This window comes from Rhagoletis zephyria, unplaced genomic scaffold (assembly GCF_001687245.7).
Source record: "Rhagoletis zephyria isolate East Lansing unplaced genomic scaffold, Rhagoletis_zephyria_1.1 Rzeph_scaffold_05682, whole genome shotgun sequence".
Taxonomy (NCBI): Eukaryota; Metazoa; Arthropoda; class Insecta; order Diptera; family Tephritidae; genus Rhagoletis; species Rhagoletis zephyria.
In genome coordinates, this window is record NW_016162765.1 from 16471 (window position 1) to 40803 (window position 24333).

General features: G+C 32.4%; 1 long non-coding RNA gene across 1 annotated transcript; it reads right to left on the reverse strand.

The window, feature by feature from the left end:
* Window positions 1-1045: 1045 nt before the first annotated feature.
* LOC108372357 (uncharacterized) lies at window positions 1046-18623 on the reverse strand. Its single transcript, XR_001848849.1, has 3 exons — window positions 18609-18623; window positions 17829-17830; window positions 1046-1127 (listed from the first exon to the last, which is right to left on the reverse strand). It is a non-coding gene; the product is annotated as an uncharacterized LOC108372357 (long non-coding RNA).
* Between the last annotated feature and the right edge of the window lie 5710 nt (window positions 18624-24333).

A 24333-nucleotide genomic window follows, 5' to 3' on the forward strand; every position in this document is an offset into this window, starting at 1 on the left:
ATTTTATTTTTTTGCCTCTGTGTAAAAATCCTAATTTACTTACGTTTTACGCTAATGACTATTATTCAGTACTTCGTTTTGTGTGTTGCTGTTTGATTTGTGTCAGACGTATACATAAACGTATAGTAAATGAATGTAAACATATATGTAAATATTAGGGGGGCTCAATTTTTTGCGACTATATGCCATACGTGTAATTCTAAGCAAACTTGCCGAAGAAACCATGGGTGTAAAATCTTTTTGAACTTTTTGAAAAAAAAATTCAATCAGATGATAGTTCAATCTTTAAATATCTGCATAAAAATATTTAAACATCTTTTTATCGGAATCGTAATATTGAGATTTTTAATGCTGTTTTTTTACTTTTTTAAATAATGGTTTAAGAAAAACTTAATAACTGGGCCAAAGCTATTCCGATTTAGATTCATGAGGTATCAGTGGAAAAGTACTTTCACACTCTTTTTTATTTCTGTCCAAAAAACTAATTCAAGCACTTCGTTATGGCACTACAGCAAAATGCTAAGTAAAAAAAAACTCTTTTCGTAATTTGTCAAACTCCAAATTGATGGTATCTTTGGCAAATTTTCTTAGAATTACACATAAGTATAATCCTCCTATGCATACAAATTGACCCGCACTATTATATATATAGTTAGTATATATACACAAGTTTCCAAAATCTGAACGATATCTTTAAGAGCATCGGAAATGTGTTCGAATTCTATTTTCAAAGAGTATCTCATAATGTGGTTGACACGAATCCGTAAAGAAATTTCTATTCGATTTCTTTAAAAAAAAAACTTTAAAGATTTTTACAGCACAGCGTTAGTATCATTGATTTATCACTGTTTTCGAACTTTTGTAAAAGAATTGAAAAGAATGTATGCACAGTACATTTCATTTTAGAAAGTTTAGCAAAAAATTGCAAAGGGAAATAATGTTTCTTTACGAATTTTTAAAGACTCCTCCACTATTCAGATTATGTACTCTTAAAGTATGGTTTGCTGGGTATACACATATTTGTAAAAATAAACGCGTATACTTACTATTAAAGATGCGTGGATGCAAGCACACGAGAACTTCACTTGTGATAACAGCTCAGATGATCGTATGAGGGGGGCATGGATCTGCAAGATGATAAAAAGCAATGAGGAATTTATTAAAGATTTTACACAATAAGTGTATGCCATTGCTTAAAAAATTAAAAAATAAATTCGTTTCTTTATAAAAATATATTCCATTAGATAACACACAACATATAAATAGACATTTCAAACTTTTTTACAAAATTATAAAAATTAAGCAATTTTTCTCCACAATTTTAAACATTTTATTCAGAAATTTTAGACTAATTTTTTAATGTAAACCAATAAAACTAGCCCATTTTTAAAGTTCGAGTTTCAACTGACAGCTTTTTATTATTATTATTTAAAAATTAATTAATTTAAGTTATTTAATGTGACTCAAAAAATTCAGCCATTGAATACCGACGAAATTAGCTGGTAGCAATGCACATACAAGACCATTTCTGGCCTTCAACCAACAACATAGTATTCGTGGCCAGTTGCTATTTGCATGGAAAACCCTATTGTTAACCCGCTGTCTAGAGAGGGTAACCTCCAGCAATTGCTTGGAAAGCACTGCAGTATTGTGGCAGTCTAAAAGACCGTTTCATTTTCAATGCATTAAATGAGCTCATATATATTTTAGAAAAATCTGCTCATATTAAGTATGTGCGCCACCCTCCAAGGTCGGAAAATCTGGCGAAGATGAAATACGAGACCTGTAATCGCATTATGGTGTTTCTTGAATTGCGTATTATGCCATAAAACAAATTGGTGTATTCCAATGAAACTTGCTGTTAAAAAATTGCAAAACTAGGTATTTATATGTATATTGTTTTTGTACTTATTTAGTACTCGTATTGTCTTATTGATTCAGTCTTTCTTTTAGAATGTATGTAGAATTATTCATTTAAGCTTATGTTCCAAAACCAGTTTATCTCATAATAAAATTTAACTACAATAGGTTTGAAAGTGAATTTTCCCACAAATCGTCGCTATGCCACTATTGTCGGCGAAATTATCATGCAATTTAAATGCAAAACTTGTGCTGAGAATATTTTAAATTGCATTATTTATCGCGTGCATAAATGCATATTAAATATTTTGTAAATGTGTATGCATTTATGTAGATTAGGGCGGTCCTTAAAATCAAATGAACGATTTTTTTCAATGTCACCCCCTCAATCGGTAATACCACAGTCACGGATATCACATATAAATTTTGGTCCCGATTGGGGTCGGTTAAGGCGGGTCGCAAAGCAGTCAAAGGCCAGATGCCTCTATGGACTAAAAAATTTAATTTTTTTTTTTTGCATTTACAAATTGAAATAGAATCAATATTTTAAGAAAACGATTCATCAATTTAAGCTTTTATTTAACGAAGAATTACACAAAATTTTCTATGCATTTGTCAAAAATTTCACTAGCCTCATGAGCTACTGAAATTTTATTCACCTCATAGTTGTCAAAAATTTACTCGCCGCGAACTTTGTTACCGATTCACTCACGCTCATAGGAATGTAGGGGTTGAGGCTTTGGAAATCTGATGTAAAAATTTGCTTCCTACATTTAAGGACCACCGTAATGTAGATATATGATTTAGCCAAGGCTATGTTCCATCTAGGGCAGAAAAGTAATCGTACTCGTAGATACCTTAAATAAAACTTTTACGAGTAGTACGACTGTTTCTTTGAAAATTACTCATCGTTTTTTATAATGGAAACCAGTAATTTTATCAATGCAAAATAACTAATAGTGATTTCGTTTCTACCAAAAAATGTTGCCCTTGCACGGTGCTAAATGTGCTTGATGTTAAACTTAACCCTTTGAAAAATCATGTTTTTGCTTTCTTGTCTTTGCCCAGCTCACACATTTCATCATATTATCGTTTGAAGCAACCATCTGATTTTCAGGGCAACCATCTCCCCTGACAAAGCTTCAGAGCTTAAATACAGTGTTTCAAATTTTAACGGAGAGAAGAAAAACCTACAAAGCTCACTTTCTTTAAGTATTTTGCAAAGCTTGAAATACAACATTTTTGGGTATTCAAAGCTTCGACCTTAATGATAAAGTTGATATAACTTTGTGCCTATCGAATTTTCTGTGCCTTCTTTGGAATTAGCAAATTTACGTCTCACTCAATAGAAGTCGGAAGAAATGCAACATATAATTTGGTGTTTAGAAAACGACATATTTTTACAGCCAATTTCACGAAAGCGAAAAATCAGTGGCGGATCCAGCGGGGGGGTTTTGTGTGTTAAACTACGTGTCAGTCAGTGGCCAATGCACGGGGTGTGTTTTAATATGGCGCATATGTATGTATAATATGGCGTCTATATATTAAAACACCCCCCGTGGGTCCGCCACTGACTGACACGTAGTTTAACCCCCAAAACCAACCCCCCACCGCATGAATACGAATACGAGGTCTGTTATACTCCATCATGTCGAGGTCATTTGAAGGTCAAGTACGGACGACCTTAGGCCTTAGAATTAAGTCTATAATGTTATTGTTATTAAAAAGTAAGTCAACGATTTGACTTTGGTTTTTTTTTTCAAAGTACTTGAAATTTTTACAGTAGGTGGATAGGGATTCTCTACTAATAATAAACACTAATAATTGACACTCCAAAAAGTGCATGTAAAACGACTGCTAAAAAAAGTTTATATCTCAGCTAGATAACATAATATGTCCACGATTGCTTTTTTATTTATGAAATGTTTAAAATTTGCAAAAAAGTTAACGCAAAAATACATTCTCTACTAAGATTAACATTAAGAGGTCATATTTAATCAATTTTAAAATAATTTAAATGTAAAACTGTGTAATTATGTGTCTAGAATTCAACAAGAAAAAATTTATTTTAAATAGGCAGTGTTTAATTTAATTAGCACTGTGTGTAAATTTGCACACATTAAGAAAAAAATTGTTTAGAGTATACAACTGACGGTGTTGGTATTGATATTTTATTTGTAGTACCTAAGTCTTGTGGCAATTTTAAGTTCTATTTGAATAATTGTAAGATTACCATAATATCTTTGTCTAATTTCTATTTTTGATAATTTTTTTATTCCACTAATTTTATTCTCCATTTTTTAGAGGAAGTGCGTCATTCTTTAACAGCTTTCCAGATACACCTACATACAAATACTATGTATGTAATAATATATCTGTAAGCTGTTGAATTTATGTCTAAACTAAATATGTTTGCAAAATGTGCTTGTAAATTTTACGCATAATGCATTTTAGAAAAAGGAAAAGTTATGTTTGTTTTGAATGTACTGATGTACATATGTGTGTTTACGACCAAATATGCTTGCAACGCACCAATTCCATTTTCAGCAGCCTATCAAACCGCAAGCAAATGAGAAAGATATGTATTTTGAAATAATAGTAACAAGAAGTAGATAAGTACTAAAGACGCTTAAAGCATTTTGCTAGACAATACGCACTCAATCGCAAACCCATAAGGCCATTAGTCATTTTAGCCACAATATGAAATTCACGCAAAACCATTAACGAAATTGAAGTATTTATGGCGCGTGTTTAAGCAATATAAATACACTGGCGGTCATTAGAATAGACTCGCCTTACTTTGAAGAGTTTTGGCTATATTTCCATGGTTTATTTTATATTTAATATTTTTTTATAAAAGCCTGGCTAGCTTTGAGATTTTTGACGATGCAAGGCATTCTCTTCCATATAAATAAATTGTCGAGCACACTTTGTATGGGAAAAAATTCGTGACACCGTCAGCAAAACAAATCTTAAAAATCAATGGTATTTTGTCGTCAATTCAAACTTGCACTTTATTATTCTAAAATTGAATGGCCTACAAAGCTGCATACCAAAAAATTCTGAATAAACAGTTTAAAAATTTGGTGAAAGTTTGTCGAATTTTTATAATTTGTGTATAAAGTTTGAAAAGGCAGTTTATATAGTATTTGTTGTATAGCTAGCCAGGCTTTTATAAAAAAAAATATTAAACATAAAATAAACCATGGAAATATAGCCAAAACTCTTCAAAGTAAGGCGAGTCTATTCTAATGACCGCCAGTGCATGTAGTACATCGCTTCTAGCGCGTAGAAATTTGATTACTAAGAAATGAGCATCAAAATAAATGAAATGAATTAAAGTACCCTTTTATTGAATCGCTGCAATTAAAATTAATGAATGTATTATTGTATTTTAATCAAATTTTGTGGGTGTCATATTACCTTCTTAATACATATAAAACAACGATTTTGAAGACGCTTTCGAAATTTATATACTTACATACATATTTAAAAAGAAAATTGCAAATAAAATAAATAACATACAACCCCATTTCGTGAATAAGGTAAAAATTTTGCGAATAAAATGATATGAAATGAAAACCACACACCAAACTCTAGCCAATCACGCGTCCATTCTTTCTGCATAAATGCAATGAATGAGTGATTGAAGTGCTTGAAACGCATGCAATCTTAAGTTGACTACTGACTTGAGTGTGCGTTTGCTTTTAGCTTCCAGCGCAACACGAACCATATTGCGTTACTGTGCCGTCAGAGTAGCAGATAAGTAAATTTATCTAGCGTGTCGTTGTGGCTATCATGACCAACCAACTCAAAGCGATTTATTGCCTAAGTTAGGTGTGTTCTTCACACAAAAAAAAAAAAAACATGTCTAAATAAATTAAAAACTTTTTTATTGGAATGGACATAGACATGTGCGAGTATGTAGCCGACTTTTAGCCTACCACGTTTTGTTTCGTATTAGGACAGAAAGTGAAAACAAACCGTAGTAAGCAAACAAGCGAATGAGAACTTAATTTCACCACCTATCGAGGTACACACAGGCCATTTGGCCACATTTGGGCCATTATGCATACCTTACGAAGATGTTTTTCCATGCATGTAATTCCTATGTTTGGATTTGGCTACACCTACTCATTATGCAAGACAAACGGTGACGACCTTAATTTGCTTTTGATATGCACGCCAGTACATACATACATATAAAGAATATGCTGAGTAGAATCTAAAGCCCACATGTGTGCAGATACACGTGCCTTAAGACTTACGCATTTATACACTTGAGCTCGTTGATATGTACTGTACTGTTAAGGTGGTCCAAAATTTTTCGAAAAAAAATCTTCTCTCCAAATTTCCCGGAAAACTCACAATTTATGCGACCTTATTACAGAAAGCTACACCGAAAGTTTAAATTTATTATAATAAGGTTTACAAAACGCACACATTATTCAAAAGTTCCCCATAGAAGATAAAAAACTAAGAAACTGCACGCTGATCATGATACTCCAAATAAAAATCAAATGATTTTCTCATATACTGAATTTTTGGTATACCTTCTGTTTTTTTTTACTACTATGTAGGCAAAAGAGCTGACTCAGCTGCCAAATTACCAATCTGTTACTGAAAGTTAAAAAGCGAGCGTCTTAGTAATATCAGTTGTGAAAAAGCGTTCAATAACAAAATAAAAGAGGCCCAAATATTTTTTTTTTCACTGTGCATCGCTTAAAGAGGTTTGGACTTAATATTATTATATTTGCCACGACCGTAATATAATTGTTACCGCCGTTTTAATACTAAGAAATACAAGCATTTGGGCATACCAATTTCGAGCTTTTCTGTGCCATGACTACCTCGAGGTATTGGTGTCTTACGAAAGATATTTCGAAGTTGTTTGACGCAGCTTTAAACGAAACTAGTATGAGACCACACTTAAGGTACCACCTTTTAGATAAAAAAAGATTTATCAAAAACGTCAGTTAAAAAGCAAACCGAGTAGCGGTTGCTATAACAGGATCGGAATACCGAAAATATACAAAATATAAATTCAAAAATATAAGGAAACGCTTACAAAGGATAGTTTAGTTGCAAACAGCGAACAACAGTTTCCAGGAACGTCAAAAGCACCGCTCATTAACTAGAATTAAATGAAGCCTATTTTCTGTATAAAAAATTATATTGTTTGTTAGGTTTTAATTTGTTGGACCTCCTTAATGAACATACATACATACGAGTATATCGCTGTGTGACAACGCTTACAGAAAACCTTTCCAACAAGCAAGGAGGCGGGTATGCCCTACCTTAGTAGCCACATTAACCTATTTAAAGCGGCCGAATATTGCGTTGTAAATATGCAAGCACCAATGTTCGTCGGTTGTCTGACACCTATGTACATACATACATATGTATGTATGTATGCACAAGTGTACCTGTGCATACACACTTTCCACCACGCTGGATTATAAATCTTCAAATTAACTGATATGGAATGACATGAACTAATTTTCGGGTTAATCAAAATGGGTCACAACATTGGTGACTTTTGATCGTAGTAATTTTTTTTTATTATAAAGAAAATTAAAGAATAATAGGTGCATTCTAAACGTGTAAATTTATGAAATGCGTAAATTCAAGAAGTTACACACACGGTGTTACCTGCACGCATCACTTAAGCCCAAAAATTAATTATTTGTTAAATGTTTTCGTTAAAAATTATGGTAATTTAGATGTAAGCATTTTCATGTCGAATTTACACTAAGCTTGAGTTTACGCACTGAATTCGTCGCTTTAATTTATGCAACTTGTGTAAACGACTTCCCACACAAATTTTGACAGATGGTTTACAAGGCCGTAAATTTACGAGGTTTACATGGTTTACGAGGCATTAACGCGTTTCGATGATTACCCTGAATATATATGTACATACAACAGGCGACAGAGTATATTATAGAGCTAAATTTTGAAACACGAATTTCAGTTATATTTTTTCGTCATTTTGCTTGCTTAACCTTTTAACGTTGTTTACGCCAATGTTGACCTTTAACTTGAAAAATTTTACTGTGCCAACAAATTTATTTGGCAATAAATGAAAGAAAATATGTATAAAGGACATTTTCGCGATTGTACTTGGCAGATGGCCAATAATTGGAGAAATGAATTAATGGCGACCAAAAGTCTGAAAATGAGTAATGGCACTTTTCGACTATTTGCATACCTTTTTTGGCAAACAAAAGGCCGATTTATGAACGCGAGTAAGTTTGAAAATCCAAATAATAAATGTACTGACTTCTTCTTAATTTATATATACATAGGTGCATTCTTTTGCAACCGAGCTACAAAAGAACACTCGTTTCAATGACGAAATACACGCAAAGCAACAACACAAACTTTGCTATTTATCCGAATTCAGACAAGTTGGTTAAAAAACACGCGACCTAAAGGGTAGTGTTGTTAAGTGAAAAAAACAGCTCTATTGTGAATTGTTAATGGGAAAGTGGAGATGGAAATTTTTGTTTCTTTATATACGTGACTTATATTTTAAATAAGTATATATATTACACAAAAACCTCGAATAACTACTCGTTCATTGCTTAAGTAGCTAAAAGGAAATTTTACCCGATTTGAGCGTTCTCGAGTAAAAAAAATCCAGATTTTTATAAAGACCAGCTAGAAAAAAGCTAAATCCCACAAAACCAGAAAAATGCAGTGACTCAAACAAATGACCACGCGTTGATATTTTTATATATTCGTAAAGTTTTTCGAGCTCATTTTTTTTTACAAGATTTAACTAAAACCATACAATTTTACTCTAATGAAGTGCAAGTTTGAAACCGCAAACATCCCTTTGCTTTTTGCGATTTTTTTTTGTGACAGATTTTTGCACTTTTTTCAATATAATCAAGAATTTCTTATGAAATAAAGTGCGGTAGACTGTTAGCAAGAACATTTCAAAAAATCAACGCCAGTCCGCAAAAGCAGCCGCCAAAAAACTAAAATTCTCAAAAATCAACGCGATTTTAAGCCCATTGAGACTAACATGTTATTAAGCTTATATTGTTTGGCCTATAAAACTGCATCCTCAAAAATGTTCTAAAGATTTAGATTGAATTGAGATTTTTATGACACTTTGTTAAATTTTCCTATTGTAAGCTTGGACGATATTTTTATAGAAAAATAACAAAAAAATTTAGCCCGAAAACTATTACGAATATTTAAAAAAAAAATCCACACGTGGTAATTTTTTTTTTGAGTCACAGTAAATAGGTTTATATTAGCCGTCGCCGATTCGCCAACAGTTAGCGAGTGACGAAACAAACGAACTCAATGAGGTACAACCAAACTCGCTATCGACTATATCTTGCTAGCTAACTTTGTTGTTGGTTTTACATGAACAATTTTTCGTTAAGCGACCGGAGTTCAAACATAGCAAGCAGCAAACTGGCGAATCGATGACGACGGTTAATATAACTTTAAGCATTTCATTTGAAAGTGAAAGTAAATGAAGTCAAATTCCGCCAGATCGGAAAACAATTTGTTGCCCACCTGCATCCGTATAAGTTTGAACTTCTGCTCAGAATTTCATTGTATTAATTACAAAATTAATTCTGAACAGAACTACTATTTTTTCTATGATATCATCACTGCAATTAAAAGGTTTTAGAACGTCTTCTATCTCCTCATGTGATGCGTGTATGCATTGCCGACTGAAAACATATTAACTTTTCTGATCATATCGAAATTATCTGATAATTATAAATATATACATCCATGTACTAAGTATATTGTATAAAGGAAAAAGCTAAAAATGCTTTCAAAAATTTCTCAAAAAGCTGGATTCCCCGCTTCCTGCAAATTCCCATTTCCTGCCGCTAAATGGACTTCTCAAAAGCCTAATTTGAAGGGCAGCCCTTTCTTTGGAATAGCTTGTAGTTTATTGTGTGAAAATTTCAAATCGATCGAGTGGTAAGTCGATTTTATTCTAAGTTTCCTCAAGCCTATCCCAAAGTCTTAGCTTTCATTTGGTATAGAGCTTATGTCTGGGGAAAACTCTTTTTGTTGAGATCGCTCCAAATAGCGACAAATGGTTAAAAATTAACATATTCGTCTAATTTTGTTACTTAAATTTATCAACATAATATAGCCAATTCTCCGCAAAAAACTGTCCAATCTCCGATTGCCACCTAAACCGAAGTCCCCGGCGAATCGGGGAAATTTCCGGCGAGTTAACTTCCCTGCACGCGATACTTAATTTGTAGGCTGTGTATGTCGCTTTCTGATTTTTATAGAAACCTTTTTATTTTTGCTGGTTCCGTTGTTTTCATATACATATGTAAGTATATATGTATGCATTAAAGTGGTCCAATTTTTGTATGGGGGAAAAAATTTTCATCCTAGAAAACGGGGCACCCCCCTAGTTTTTTCCTTTTCATATTTGGACAAAAATACACGACAATATTGGTGATTTTTATAAAAAGGTACTGTTGCCATGACAACTGAAGCTTTTGATATTTTTTTAGATAGATTAAATTTGAAACGTTCTTAGGTTACTTACCCAATTGTTTGATTAATATATATACGCAGTACTAAATGAGCATCATGAGTATCCTCTAAATGTATACTTAGAAACGTAAGGTTTGGTACCAACAGCTCTTCCGGCAAGAGGAAAAATTTCGGGAGCTGCCCCAAACCGTATCTTGGAAAAAAAATTTTTAGACCACTCTAATGTACGCATTCAGCCTGGGTAATGTTCTGTCTACTCTTAGAAACACAAAACAAAAAAAAATCAGACCTTCAGCAACGATTCGTATGAATAAAACTATTCTCCGTCAGCATCCAGGGCAGTTAAAAAATGCTTACATATAATTTTCGTGCCGAAATTGATATCATAAATTTTGTGTTTCTAGTGCAGCTTTCGTCACTCTAAAATTTTACCTCAAAGTGGTATTTTATTTGATATTAACTAAAGCTAAATAGTCGCTTTTTAACCAAAATGTGTGTAGCCTTATGTAACTTATAAAAATTGAAGTACCAGTCCATACGTAAGTATACATATCTGCTGAGTTACATACATATACTTATACTTATACACAAAATAGCAATGCACGCCAAAAACTTGAAGTGAACACAAACTAAAGTTAGCTTGTTGTAAAAATATGGAAAAAAGGCTGTTGTACAATCGTGCAGCTGAAGGGTGCCATAGCCAAATGAAAATCAAGTGGTTAGCACCAACCCAGTAACCTACTTTTGCTAATTAAATATTACGAAACTTTGTAAACCCTTCTGATGCAGTTGAATATCTACTAAAAAATTATTTGAGTAGTTTGGATAAATGAAAAAATAATAATTTGTTTTGTACAAACATTATGAAACTGCATTATGCACAATTTCAATTAATTGGGGTTGCTTTTTTTAAGTTTATTCAAATCTTGCTCGTAGATGAAATATGTGTTAACAGGAAGTTGTCTTAGTTTGTATAGTTTTTTTTTTTTCTTTTTTGTCGGAACCAAGCAAAAAATAGCGCGTGCAGAAAACGGCCTCAGACTACATTCCGTCCATTGTACTTGGTAAAGTACGGATATGCTAGAGAATTGAATGATAAGCCGTTATATGAAAATGAACTAAGGATATATATATATATATATATATATATGTATATATTTGTCTGTAGATACATATGTAGCTTTGAAAAGAAATACCCGAAAAAGATCCAAAATTTTAGCAACATAATAATTTATCATCTATTGCTTTGCAAATCTGAATTCAATCAAACAAAGGCGTAAAGCCTAGAAACTTTCTGAACTTGTTTTCAACCCAAGACTTTTAAGCTTTTCCCTCTTCTCTTAAAGCTGAACTGAGTACGATACGTCAACGTTTATTGATGGAAACGAAAAAGAGATAGAGAAGGCGAGAAAATAATCTGAAGAAGTCTTGACGAATCGAGTCGAAAAATAGAGTTAACCTTCCGTAAGCCTGGTATAAGCATGATGGATGAAAAAACAATTTAAATTAGTAGTAATTAAAAAGTATTTGAGTAATAAATACATATATAAATGGCCTTTACCACGATTTAGATGTTATCAAGAAATATATCGATTTGAGTTTTTTGACAAATTTTCGGTTATTTTAGGGCCTTTTTCTCTGAAATCAGAAGGCATAGAGAAATTTTATTTACTGATTCAGAATCAGTTCTGGTATACTAATTGCCACGTACTTATAACATTATTTGATAGTTTTCCTTTAAGAGAAGCCGCGGAGAACGTGGCGAGTAGTGGGAAACTTTCCCTCACTCCTCAATTCACAATTAAATATCAAACATACATACATATATTCCTTACCGAATTTCGAAATTGTGTGTGATATATCGAAAAATTTATTGTATGCAGTGAGTGTGAGGAATTTCTTTTTGGCTCGAGCACGTCCAGTGCATTGCAAAAGAAAAAGAGAGCAAAGTAACAATGTTTGGTTTTAAATTTATCACGCAAAGTGCACAACGAAAAGCCATAAGTGCTTCGCATTGGCTCCGACATGGAGGCACCTAATTGCAACAAAACAAATCAAAGAAGCGATATGTGCACTTGGAGACTAGAAATGCCAAATATTTCATTGTGTTAGTTTTTTTTTTGCCTTTTTAGCAAATCGTTTTCTTATTATTTTGTACGAATTTCTCAGCTTTTTCTGCTGCAACAAATGTTGTATGCGAACGGAAAAATATGCGAAAAGTGATATAGAAAAACAAAGCAAATTAAAATACATATTTATGTAAGTGCAGCGCACAAAAGTAGGAGTTTGTAAGAAATAATGTAAACCAAAAGCAAGCATTCGCACATGCATCGCAAAGTGTAAAAAAAAAATGTATGTAGCAACACGCTTAAGTAGACTCTTAAAGAAGCAATAAGTTTAGCGGAAAATTATGTGAAAAAGCTTGGCAAGGCTATAAATAATGATCTCGTTGAGCTTGTGAATACGCTTAGCATTGAACTTGCGGCGAAATGTGACGCAGCTAATTATCGCATGAACTGCATTGCGAAATATGAATCGATAAAGGTCAATGTATCTAGCTACCCACGTACATACATATGTATGTAATCACGACAATTATGTATGTGCTTATAATATAGATACGTAAGTGCATTTGTGTGTACATACAGTATTGGCCAATACAATAGCACACCCATTTGAAAGTGATGTTGTTTGCCACTATGTTTATTTATTTATTTTTAGGAATTTTCAACTTTGTATAAAACTACAAAAAAAAACAACAACAAATTTTCACTTAAATTTCAATTTTTTTTTCAGAAGTGTTAAAAATTTTTTGTGTACACAGTTTTATAGCCCATTCAATTTTATTCCAACAAAGTGCAATTTTTAACTGGCTAAAAATTACCGTTGATTTTTTAGAATTTTTTTCGCCGAAGGTGTTGCGGGTTTATTCCATATAAAATTTAATTGTGTTTATTCGTTATAAGGAAGTAAATGCGACAAAAAAAAAATCGAAGAAATCAACGGTAATCTTTAGGCACTTAAAACTTGCACATTATCAGACGAAGATTGAAAGGGCTATAAAACTGCGTACTCAAAAAAATTCTAACACTTCTGAGAAAAAAGTTTTAAATTCAGGTGAAAATTTGTTGCATTTTTTTGTAGTCTTTAACAAAGTTTAAAACTTGGCTTTATATGGGTTTTGTTAGAGAATTAACTGTATTTTAATTGAAAATTCTTAAAAATTAATAATTAAACATAGGATCAAACAATATCACTTTGAAATGGGGGTGCTTTAGATATGGCCTATACTGTATATATAAGTATGTACAGATATGTATATATTTCTGGGTTAAGACACGCGTGAATGGCCCTATGAATAATAATAATTTTCATAAAATCGGTACTGTCCCGCCAAAATGGGAACGAATGGTCACCGTACCTATGTGCCCCTGGGGGCCTATTTCATAAACGTGACAGGTGCGACAATTGTCGATTTTTCTATAAAATTTCAGAGCCAGAATTGTTGGCGACATTTTCCCCGTTTAATATACGCTTGTAGGTAATTGTGAATTTTTTTTATAAAGCGACAGTGACAATACTGGAATATTGTCGCCAATGGTGCTGACAATTGTCACTCTGACAAAATTGTCACCACAATAGCGACAAAACTAAATAGCTCCGTCGGAATTTTTTCACGGGAGAATTTCGTAAATTTGTTTATATGGTAAATGCGCACATTTCAGTAGTTTTCAGTAATAATAATGAAAATGCAAGTATTACATATGAATTACACAAAAATTTCTTATGACTGGCGACAATTTTATCGACGACAATTTTAAAACCCGACAATGATAATTTGTCACTTTTTCAATGGAATTTCTCATGGAATTGAAGCGGTGGTGGCAATTGTTTTTATGAAACAAAACAACCACCAATCTGTCGAATTGTTACTGACAATACGAAAAATGCCTGTTGTTACAAAATTAACACTGTCCACTTTATGAAAGAGGCCCCTGGTAGCAACCACGTATTTCATTTTTCTTTGATTTTTCAATTCCCCTTACAATATTTAGATATTTATATTTTTAAGAACCACCCTAATGTGTATAATGAATATCCTACAAAGTTGTTTAATCTGCTCGCCAGGTGGCGCTGGAGTCGAACACCGGCCAAGGATCCCAGAGTTTTGTTCATCCATGAGGCAACACGGAGTCTCGCTCAAAACCCTATTGGGAGGAAATAATTACGTTTACTCCGACAGGCAGCCCTTATAGGTTTACATTTAAGGCCGGTCCACATAGAACTTTGGCGTTGGCTTTGGCGTTGGCGTTGATTAACAGCTGACTATGAATACACACAATTATATGGACATGTCCACATATCAACGGCAACGCCAACGCCAAAGCTAACGCCCACAAAAAGATGGGCATCTCTCATCTTTTTGCGCGCGTTGTCAATCAGCTGTTGCAAATAAATAAAATTATGTGAAATATTTTTAATTTTTAATCAAATGTAGGTAAGAAATATCAAGTTTCATGCAATTATTGATATGAAATATTAATTTATCTGTCGTTAGTATTTAAATCTAGTGCTCAAAGCATTCGCTGCCAAGCGTTGATTGTAGCAAGCATACTTTTAACGTGCGTTCTGTCAAACTAACGCCAAAGCCAAAGCCAACGCGAAAGTTCTATGTGGACCGGCCTTTACACTTAAATAATGCAAGTTCCGAGTACGGAAAAATACTTCAAGAAAAGTATGTGTTATGAATAGGAAGTTAAGTCTGTCTATCTTAAAGGTGGGCCAAAAATATTTTTACTCAGTGCCGGATCATATTTATATGTACTTACATATTTTTAATGGATGGAATGCTTAAAAAAGCACGGTTGGCTGTGAAGTATGCAACTCTGGTCTAGACAAGGTACTTTTTGTGATTATCGCAATCATATTTGCTTAACTTATATATCCCTTTGCGCAATTTGCATCCATCTGAGAAATGTATATAGATCAAAGCTGAGTACATCGGAAATAAAAAAATAAAACTACTAGTATAAATTTTTAGTTGTTACTGCTTCGGGTAGAGTCATCCATTTTCAAACTTGGTATGGAAGCCAGTTTCGGCGATATAAATTTTCAATGTAGTTCTTAGTAATTCGTTGACTGAAGCAAATTGGAATATCACCTTTAGGAGAGAAAAGATTGTAGCTTATCGAGATTTAAAGCGTTTCTATTTTATATATGTATGCACAAATACATTTTTTTTTATTAATGCAAAACTGGTGATAATAATTTACCATCTATATGGCTAAAAGGCATACTCAAATCAAGTTTATATTTCCCTATTAAAACATATAATCTACATAGACATACATATATATGTGCATACATATGTAGTATGTGCATATGTAAGTATCACATAAGTTTATTGAAGCAAATAATGCAATTTTATGTTGAAGCACCACCTTGGTACCTACACATCACGAGTACTAAGTACATATTATCTAAGTATGCATGCAATCAAAAAATACAAAATTACATGCTATGTACATACATACATATGTTTTAAAGCCAACAAAAATAAATCTAAATATTTTTTTTTTGAATTTCCTTTAATTAAGCGTCATGCTATACCCAATCGTTGAGTAACCAATATTGATCGCAGTGAGTTAATGCTAAGGCATGTCTGCTACTTGTGCATACACATATGTACATTAGACTGCATCACCAAATAAAAGTTGCGGTTTCTCCGCCGGGATTACAAAATTTATTATATTTTGAGACGTCCATCAAAATATTTCGGAAAACTATTAAGATTTAAGCGAGCTGGACCGATTTGAAAATATCTCCAAAAATGGAGTTTTTTATGAATAAAAAAAGTTTCTTAAAGAACTTTTTGAAAAAAGGTCTACTCAGATGATAAAACAAAGTAGGTTTAAAGAATCTGTATAAAAATGTTTAAAAATATTTTCAACGGAATCGTAATAATGAGATTTTTGATGCTGTTTTTTTACTTTTTCCAAAGATTGATTTACGAAAAACTTAAATAAATGGGCCAAAACTATTCTGATTTAGACCTATGGGATCTCCGTAGCAAGGTATTTTCCCACTATTTTTATTTATGTGAAAAAAAAGTCATTCTTGTCCCAATTTTTATTTTTTATTTTTTTCAAATTCCAACACATCTTAATTCTACTTTCAATGATGTTCGTTCATTCTACCTTTCTCTTTCATCCTTTGAATGAGCTTATTAGCAAGAAATAAAACGGGTAAGAAAATACCTTTCCAATGATACCTCACAAGTCTAAATCGGAAGAGTTTATTTCTTTATTTCTTTATTTCAATTAAAAAAAATCTCATTATTACGATTCCGTTCAACATTTTTTTTTTTTACTTTTTTACAATATTTTTATAATTTTTTTTAAGCTTAAACTGTTTTGTTATTTGAAGGGATTTTTTTCAAAAAACATCTCTAAGAAACTATTTTTATTCATAAAAAAAACTCAATTTTCGGAGGTATTTTCAAATCGGTCCTAATCAAATCGCTTAAATCGTAATATTTTTTCCGAAATATTTTGGTCCTAAAATATACTAAATTTTATAATGCCAATGGAAAAACAGTACCGATTCTTTTTTTGTATTGGGAGTGATGCAGTCTAATGTACATATATGCAAGTTAATTGAGGTGTATATCTGTGACTATATAGTACAGCCATTTGTTTGGATAGTTATGCCGTTTGAGTGCTCCTCCTTAGCACAAATGAGTTTGCGTGCCCTTCCCACAACTCCATAAATTTAACGAAGGCAGCAAAGTAAATTATATTTATGGTTGTATGTATTTGGGATTATTATTATTATTATTTTTTTTTTGTATGATTTTTAACCTTTTTATTTTCTTCTTTTTTTTATTGCTTACTTTGACTAAAATTTAAAATATTGTAGCTTGTAAGTTGTGGTAGAAAGTAAAAGTGCATAAAGCGTAACCAATAATCTTCCGTGAGCAATGAGCTTCAAGCGAGACAACAATGACAAGAGCAATTTTGAAAGAAATCCGTACGTATTCGTTGCAAAACGATTTTATAATAACTCAAAAGCCAAAAATTGCATACATAAGTTTGATTGTTACAGCAAAAAGTGAAAACTGTCCCAACTAAATTTGCAGCCAAACAACTGATGTTAGTTAATGAATATTTGAACTTCTTTTGAATTCATTTTCTATATTTTTATTCAATTGCAATGAATGTTGATAACATTTGTCATCTTCTTTTTCTACGCAAGAGCGGCTTGTTAAATAAGTTTGGCATCGCTTTTCCGCAGTAAAAATATACATAAATATCGATATATAAAGTGATACTTGTTGTGTGGCTTTTCTTCAGAATTGCTCACATCCCGTTTAATGATTTTTCTTTCGTTTTTTTTTTACTTTTTATCTTCATTTTATATTGTTTTCGTCAAATAATTACATCACAGCAGTTTTATGCAAGTATGTCGGCGACATCTTTATTTATAGAAAAACTGGAAGTATAGCTAATACATACATATGTATATTCAAGGAAAACAAACTCACGCAGGTGTACATACATATGTACATGTAATCCAAAAGAGGTAATTAGCGGTGAAGCATCATAATTATGTTTTTACTCAGCGGCAACCAAAAGTTGCAAAGTTCATTCATCCAGACATTAAGTTATTATTTTTTGTTGCTGCATTTGCGTTAGTTTATTTGTAGTATTGCCATTGTTCGGCCTACTGTACCGCCTCTATGTACAACGCACAGCAAAAAGTCAGAAACAGTTGCCTACTGTTTTGTAATTGTAAGAATTGGCATCATCACTAATTAGCAGCATCGGCAAATATACATAATTACGAAAATAGAAAGACTAGTGAATAGCGTTGCCAAATGTCCCGTATTTGCCGGGACGTCCCGTATTTTGTATGAAATTTGAAATGATAATTTCATCATTTTTTTGAACCTGTAAACTTCTACTCAGCGTGATCATGGTTTAACGCGGCTATTGAAATTGAATGGGCTTTAAACCGCATACTGTTAATATTTCTAGGAATTCTAATTAAAAATGTCGTAATTTTTATGAAAATTTTTTTAAATCTAATTAATTTTTGTGAACTTTTTGTAAACCTTAAAACTTTTATTTATGCGGTATCTGATATAAATAGATGGACCTATAATTAAAATGAAAATTATTAAAAATAAATAAATAAAGGCAAGTTGCCAACAGCAGCATTTTCAATTTTGCTGCTATTATTTTGACCGTAACTGTATCTCTTACTTTGTACTTCAGAAAGTAGTAGTTTGAAAATATTTTGAAGAGAGTTGCCACATGCTTGAAATGTCGAACTTAGTTTACTCATACCCAAGTTTTATGAAATATTGAAAATATGGATGTCAAACGAAGGAGGTCTATGAAATCTTTTGTTTAAACGCTAAGAATATTTGTTAGGTGTTGGAAGAGGATTGCCACCTGTTTAAAAAGTTAAATTCAAATTATTTAACAGTTAAATGAATTATTGAAATATGGGTATCAATCGAAGTTGGTTTGGAAAATTTTTATTTCTGAAAAATCAAATTCCCCTTAATTCATCAGTTAATTAAAATATGTATTGCAATGTCCGACGAAGTTCATCAGTTTATTGAAATGCATGTACATCACAATGTAAGACGAAAGAGATTTGAATAATAAGATTTTAGTTTAAGAATACTTTTGAAAAGGAATTTCAAAAATGAGAGGTCAAATGTGTGATAAAGTTCTATTCTTTTTTAATTAAGAACTTTTTCATCGGTATAGGGTGATTTGAAATTTGTTGAAATTAAATACGTGCACTATGTGAGACTTCACTCAGAAACGGCTGCACGGTTTTGGATAAAAAATATTTTTTAAGTTTTCGAAATTCAATTTTGGGGGTTTTAACGCCATGCGGGTTCGCTAGTAAAAATAAAGTATATGAAAGAAATAAATAAAAATATGTAAACGCAATATAAATTTGTTCCACAAATATTTGAAATCTTAATTCGCTCGATGGCAAACGCAAAAGTATTTACGAATTATGTAAGTACATGCAGCCATTTCTAGTTTTTCTATCGCTTCATACATTCAATGTAAAACACAAATCCACATACATACTTATGAGCATTATAGCTTGATTTTTATATATCGAGGGCTTATATTCAATACCCTCTATCTGCAATTTTCACAAAAACTACTTTGTAATGTTAGAACCCATCTGTGACTTACCTGTCATCATTGGTGTTAATTCTGACTTTGCAATTTAATAGTAAATTCTTCTGTTACATATCACCGATGACAGTTAAGTCTTAGGTGGATTTTAATATCAGAATCTCATATTGGTGAAAAGTGCAGATAGAGGGTATAGAATGTAAGCCCACGAAATATTACTTTTAACACTTTATTAATCCATTTGAAGATTTTAAAACATTATTTATTCATAAAAAATGTATTGCTGTACTTAAGAAATTTCATTTCTCTTTTAAAAAAATAACAAGAAGTATTTTAGAGTTACTGTGCATAAGCATATCAGCACAAATGCTGGCATAGTAATATTTAATTCAAGGTCGGCTCAGATAGCAGCAAATGTAAATGAGTAGCTTACTGGGGGAAAAAATACAATATGACACTTCTATAGGCAAAACGTATTCGCATGGGTATAATAAAAACTTAAACGCAACTTTTTATGAACACTGGTTATAGCCACTTACAAAATATATCGTTAAAGCAAATGTAGTAAGAAAAAAAGATGTAACACGATATTTTAAGGCACGTTGATCATTTGATTACTAGCCTTGAGTTCTTGGTCAAGTTTAGCTGACATGTCCGACGCAATTTGGCGTAAATTAAGTAAGTAAGTGTTTGACAATTCACGTATTGTTTTTATTGTTATATAAAAATTCGAAAATAAACTTTGATTTTTATTAGTAAGTAAATGCGTTGTGAAGCAGTTTTAGTTAATGTTCAAGGATATCTCTTTTAAAGGCAAATTGTAAACACTATTCATTACATTTGAACCTAATTATATACTAGATTTATAATTTACAAAGAATGTCACTTCAGTGTAGGTAGGCTTCTAAAAAGAAGGGGGAAAAGCCGGAAATATTATTAATATTATTTGTCGGAGAGTGGTATTTGAACAGCAATTTTAATTTTTCTATATACTTATACATACGTACATTAAGGTGCATCACTCTCACTACAAAAAAAAATCAGTATTGCTTTTACATCGGAATCATCTATTCTGTTTGTTTAGACTTCCGCCAAAATATTCCAGAAAATATAAATATTTACGTGGGTTGGTCCGATTTGAAAATACCTCCAAAAATTGAGCCTCTTTGTAAATAAAATTAGTATAAAAAATATCTTCTTTTTTTTAATTAAATTTAAAAAAAGAGTTTAAGCTTCGAAGGTGTCAAAATTTTATCGGCTATATTCCAAGCTCAAGCAAATCTAAGTTAATTTAAGTTAATTTAAATAACTTTAAATAATCTTTTTTTTTTATTCCGGTGAAAAACCCGCAGCTTTTTTGTTCAGGCATCCTAATGTTTGCATATTACACTTAAAAAAATGATCGCGTCCTGCTTGATGGCCACCACCAGAGAGAGAGAGAGAGAGAGAGGTTACCATAGCCGACAATTTATTAAATTTCCTCTTTAATCTAGAATCTCGTTGCATTTTGGCTCTTTGTATCATCATAATGTCTTCACCTTTTAGAGTCTACACGAAATTTGCGACTACTTAACTTTTGATGAATTTTTTGGTATTTTTTAATTTTATTTCATTGTTCTCGTAGTCTCAACTTGCTTGATTTCGAAGCTATTCTAACTCTAAAACATAGCTTTTAGCTTTTTTTTTAGGTACTTTAATTAACAAAACACTGCTTATATATGTATGGCGAAGCTATATTTTGGCGCGGAGATGCTTTTATCTGCCAGACTTCCGGAGGAATCATATCTACCATTCGTGTCTGCAAAATTTTTACCGCTTATTTTCTTAATTGCGCTCAAATCTTTTTCACTAAGTAACATGCAGTGAAATTTGCGTATAGGTATTTAGATACTTGCTTTTATGACAGGTAAGTGTATTTAATAGTTATAAAATAACATTCAAAAACTAATTTCCCAAGCAAACACACCCATAAGCCATAGACTGCTGCCGTGTGACAATAAAATCTAACTTTTTTTTTTGCGCGCTATAAATGCGCCACTTCCGCACTAAATTTTTCATTAAATTGACTCTATTAAACAATGGTTACTAAATGCATTACGGCACACCGGCATAGTAAAGTAGAGAGCGCCGGAAAATCGTTGAACGATTTGCGCCAGCATCACAAGATTCTAAAACAGTCGCTGTCGTTAAGTACCCCAAAAAAAAACAAAACGATAGATCTGTTGGCTGCGCAATTTGCGGCATGCTAACATTTAGGTTAAAAAATCTACAATGGGCAATGGAATTCGCCAGCTTAGGGCTCTCTAGGCGACATACCCACAAACTAAAAAATAAAATTGTTTGCATTTTTGAAAATTCATACATATGTATGTATGTATAATGCTATTGAATTCACCTATGCATGTATGTAAAGTTTACATTGTAAACACATTCATATGTGTATTTTATGTTTGCACATACATAAATGTTGCACATTCAGTTCGATGAATTATTTTCGCTGCTATGCAAAGTGTGCGCTCATTAAATTCATTTCGGTCATAGATTTATGCACTGTAGAGCATTCAATCCCGAAGCATTTTAACAATCCTGGGATTTCGGAATGTGAAAAATTCGTATACCGTGATTCTGGGATTTTTCGGGATTTCGACTGTATTGCAATTTGGCATTTTGCAAAAACGAAACCACACAGATTCATTGTCGCCATATTTGGTCTTGCGCGGAGCATAATGCAGCTTAGTAAAAGAGTACGTAATTTAATGTTAAAATATTTTTATGGTATTCTTAAATATCTATATTAAACAAGTGTAAAAACTCTTACTCATATTGGCAGAAATTCATTTTCCACTAAACCATGCCAATGTAAAATGAAGAACAACTCTGCCATACTGTAAAAGTTTCCTTTTAAACATCACTTTGACTCTGTAAATGAATCAGTAAAAATCTAGAGATCCCTGAGCTGTAATTCCGGGATTTCGGGACATGTAAAAGTGTCCGTGATCTCGGTATGTCGGGATTGTGGATACCGAGATTGATTGCACTAGTAGCTACATATGTATATCGATACATGTGTGGTATGCCTATACATGAAAAGACTAACATATCTAACAGTATATCGGTTGAATACCGTGCAAATGCCGACACACAATATTTTTTGTCGATTGTGTCGCGCCGACAATTTACTTCCGCCGCACATTTTCTGTGGGAAACATTAGCAAAACACATATGTATATGCATACGTACATGCATATTTGTAATAAATAATTCAGCGGCGGCCAGAGCCTTTGCTCGCGAGCCGGAGCTGTTTTGAGCTGCGCTCGTCTGTCGGTGACGCCTCAAGCCAATGGGGCAAAACTTTCTTTCCACAGCAAACAAATTACATTTGGTTTTTCATTCATCGTTCAGATCAAGGCAAACTCTTATAAGGTAGTGTTTTAGATAACGGTGCAGAATATAAACCTCCCTTTGTCAATTTATCAACATCCACCCATTCGCAGATGACATACAATATTTTTTCGCATCAGAGATGAAAATTAAATTTCAAAATTTTACCTGGATGAAAACTAATGTACCCAAACACATCGAAGAATCTTTATTATTAAAAATGGGATCCAACGGAACAGTTCCAGACAAGACGAAACTATGTTTTAAGCATATATTAAAGTGCGGTTTAACTCAAATCGAAAAAAAAATTCTTTGTGATTTTCAGGGATCGGGAATGCGAGAATAAAATCGTATGTCAAAAGAACCAAACGGGGACAATAACATTAACGACAGTTTTAACGGGTACAAAATGATAAAAAAAAACTTTCTGGAACGTTTCCAATTAAAAGAAAACGATAACGAAAGTATCGATAATGTTTTCAAGGAAGATCAAGTAAAAACAATAGTCTGGGAAACATTCTGCTGGAGATCAAAAGATTTAAGAACTTAACACTAAGAACGAGAGGGGCGTGTGCGTGTTGGAATTAAAAATCGTCTTAGTGAGAACCATAATTGTTAATTCTAAGCCAGAGGAAAGCTGTATCATTTCAACTCTCAGATTGTTTATCATTAGGGTTAATTGTCCATTTCGGGACAAATTTTCTGTGCAAGAAAGTTCGTGTCTTATCTTTCAGTTCTTTTTTCGGTTAAATAATTTTAATATTCAAAGTAATGGAACGCTAAGATACAAATTGTTCCTGTTTGTTTCTCTGTCAGAAAGGTCTGTGACTTTAGTTCCCAGATTGTTCTCCGGAACAATTTTCCTTAGACTTTTGTTTCCGTTTTATTCTTCCGGAGACTTTTACTCGCATTTGGTTCTCTTAGAAATTTTTCCGAAAATGATTTTCGCATTTTGTTATCTTTGTTAAACAGGCTTTTGATCTTATATAATTCCCGTTGAGAACGTTCTCGAAAGTTTTGTTCTCACTTTCGTTCTTTTTAAAACACTCCCAGTTTCGATTAGATATACCTTTTGTTCTCGGACCCTGGTAATTTTTTGTGTGACAAGTAACATATCTAATATTGAAAGCCTTACAATGACATACAGAGACAGAAAAATATCATTGCTGTGATTTTGATTTGGATGTTGAGTTCCAAACAACAACTTTTTTAAACTTCATACCTCAAACATTTTTGTGAAACACACTATTTTTTTAGATGTAGCGAGAAACTTTTCATAGATATAAACTTCTTGTTTCTTTAGATAATATTTTTCTCTGTGTATGAGTGCGGCCGACACTGAGATTAATGCACATATAGCGTAGAAACAAAAGCTTTAATAGCAGAGTACACAACTACATACGAAAATAAGTAAAGTATGTATTTA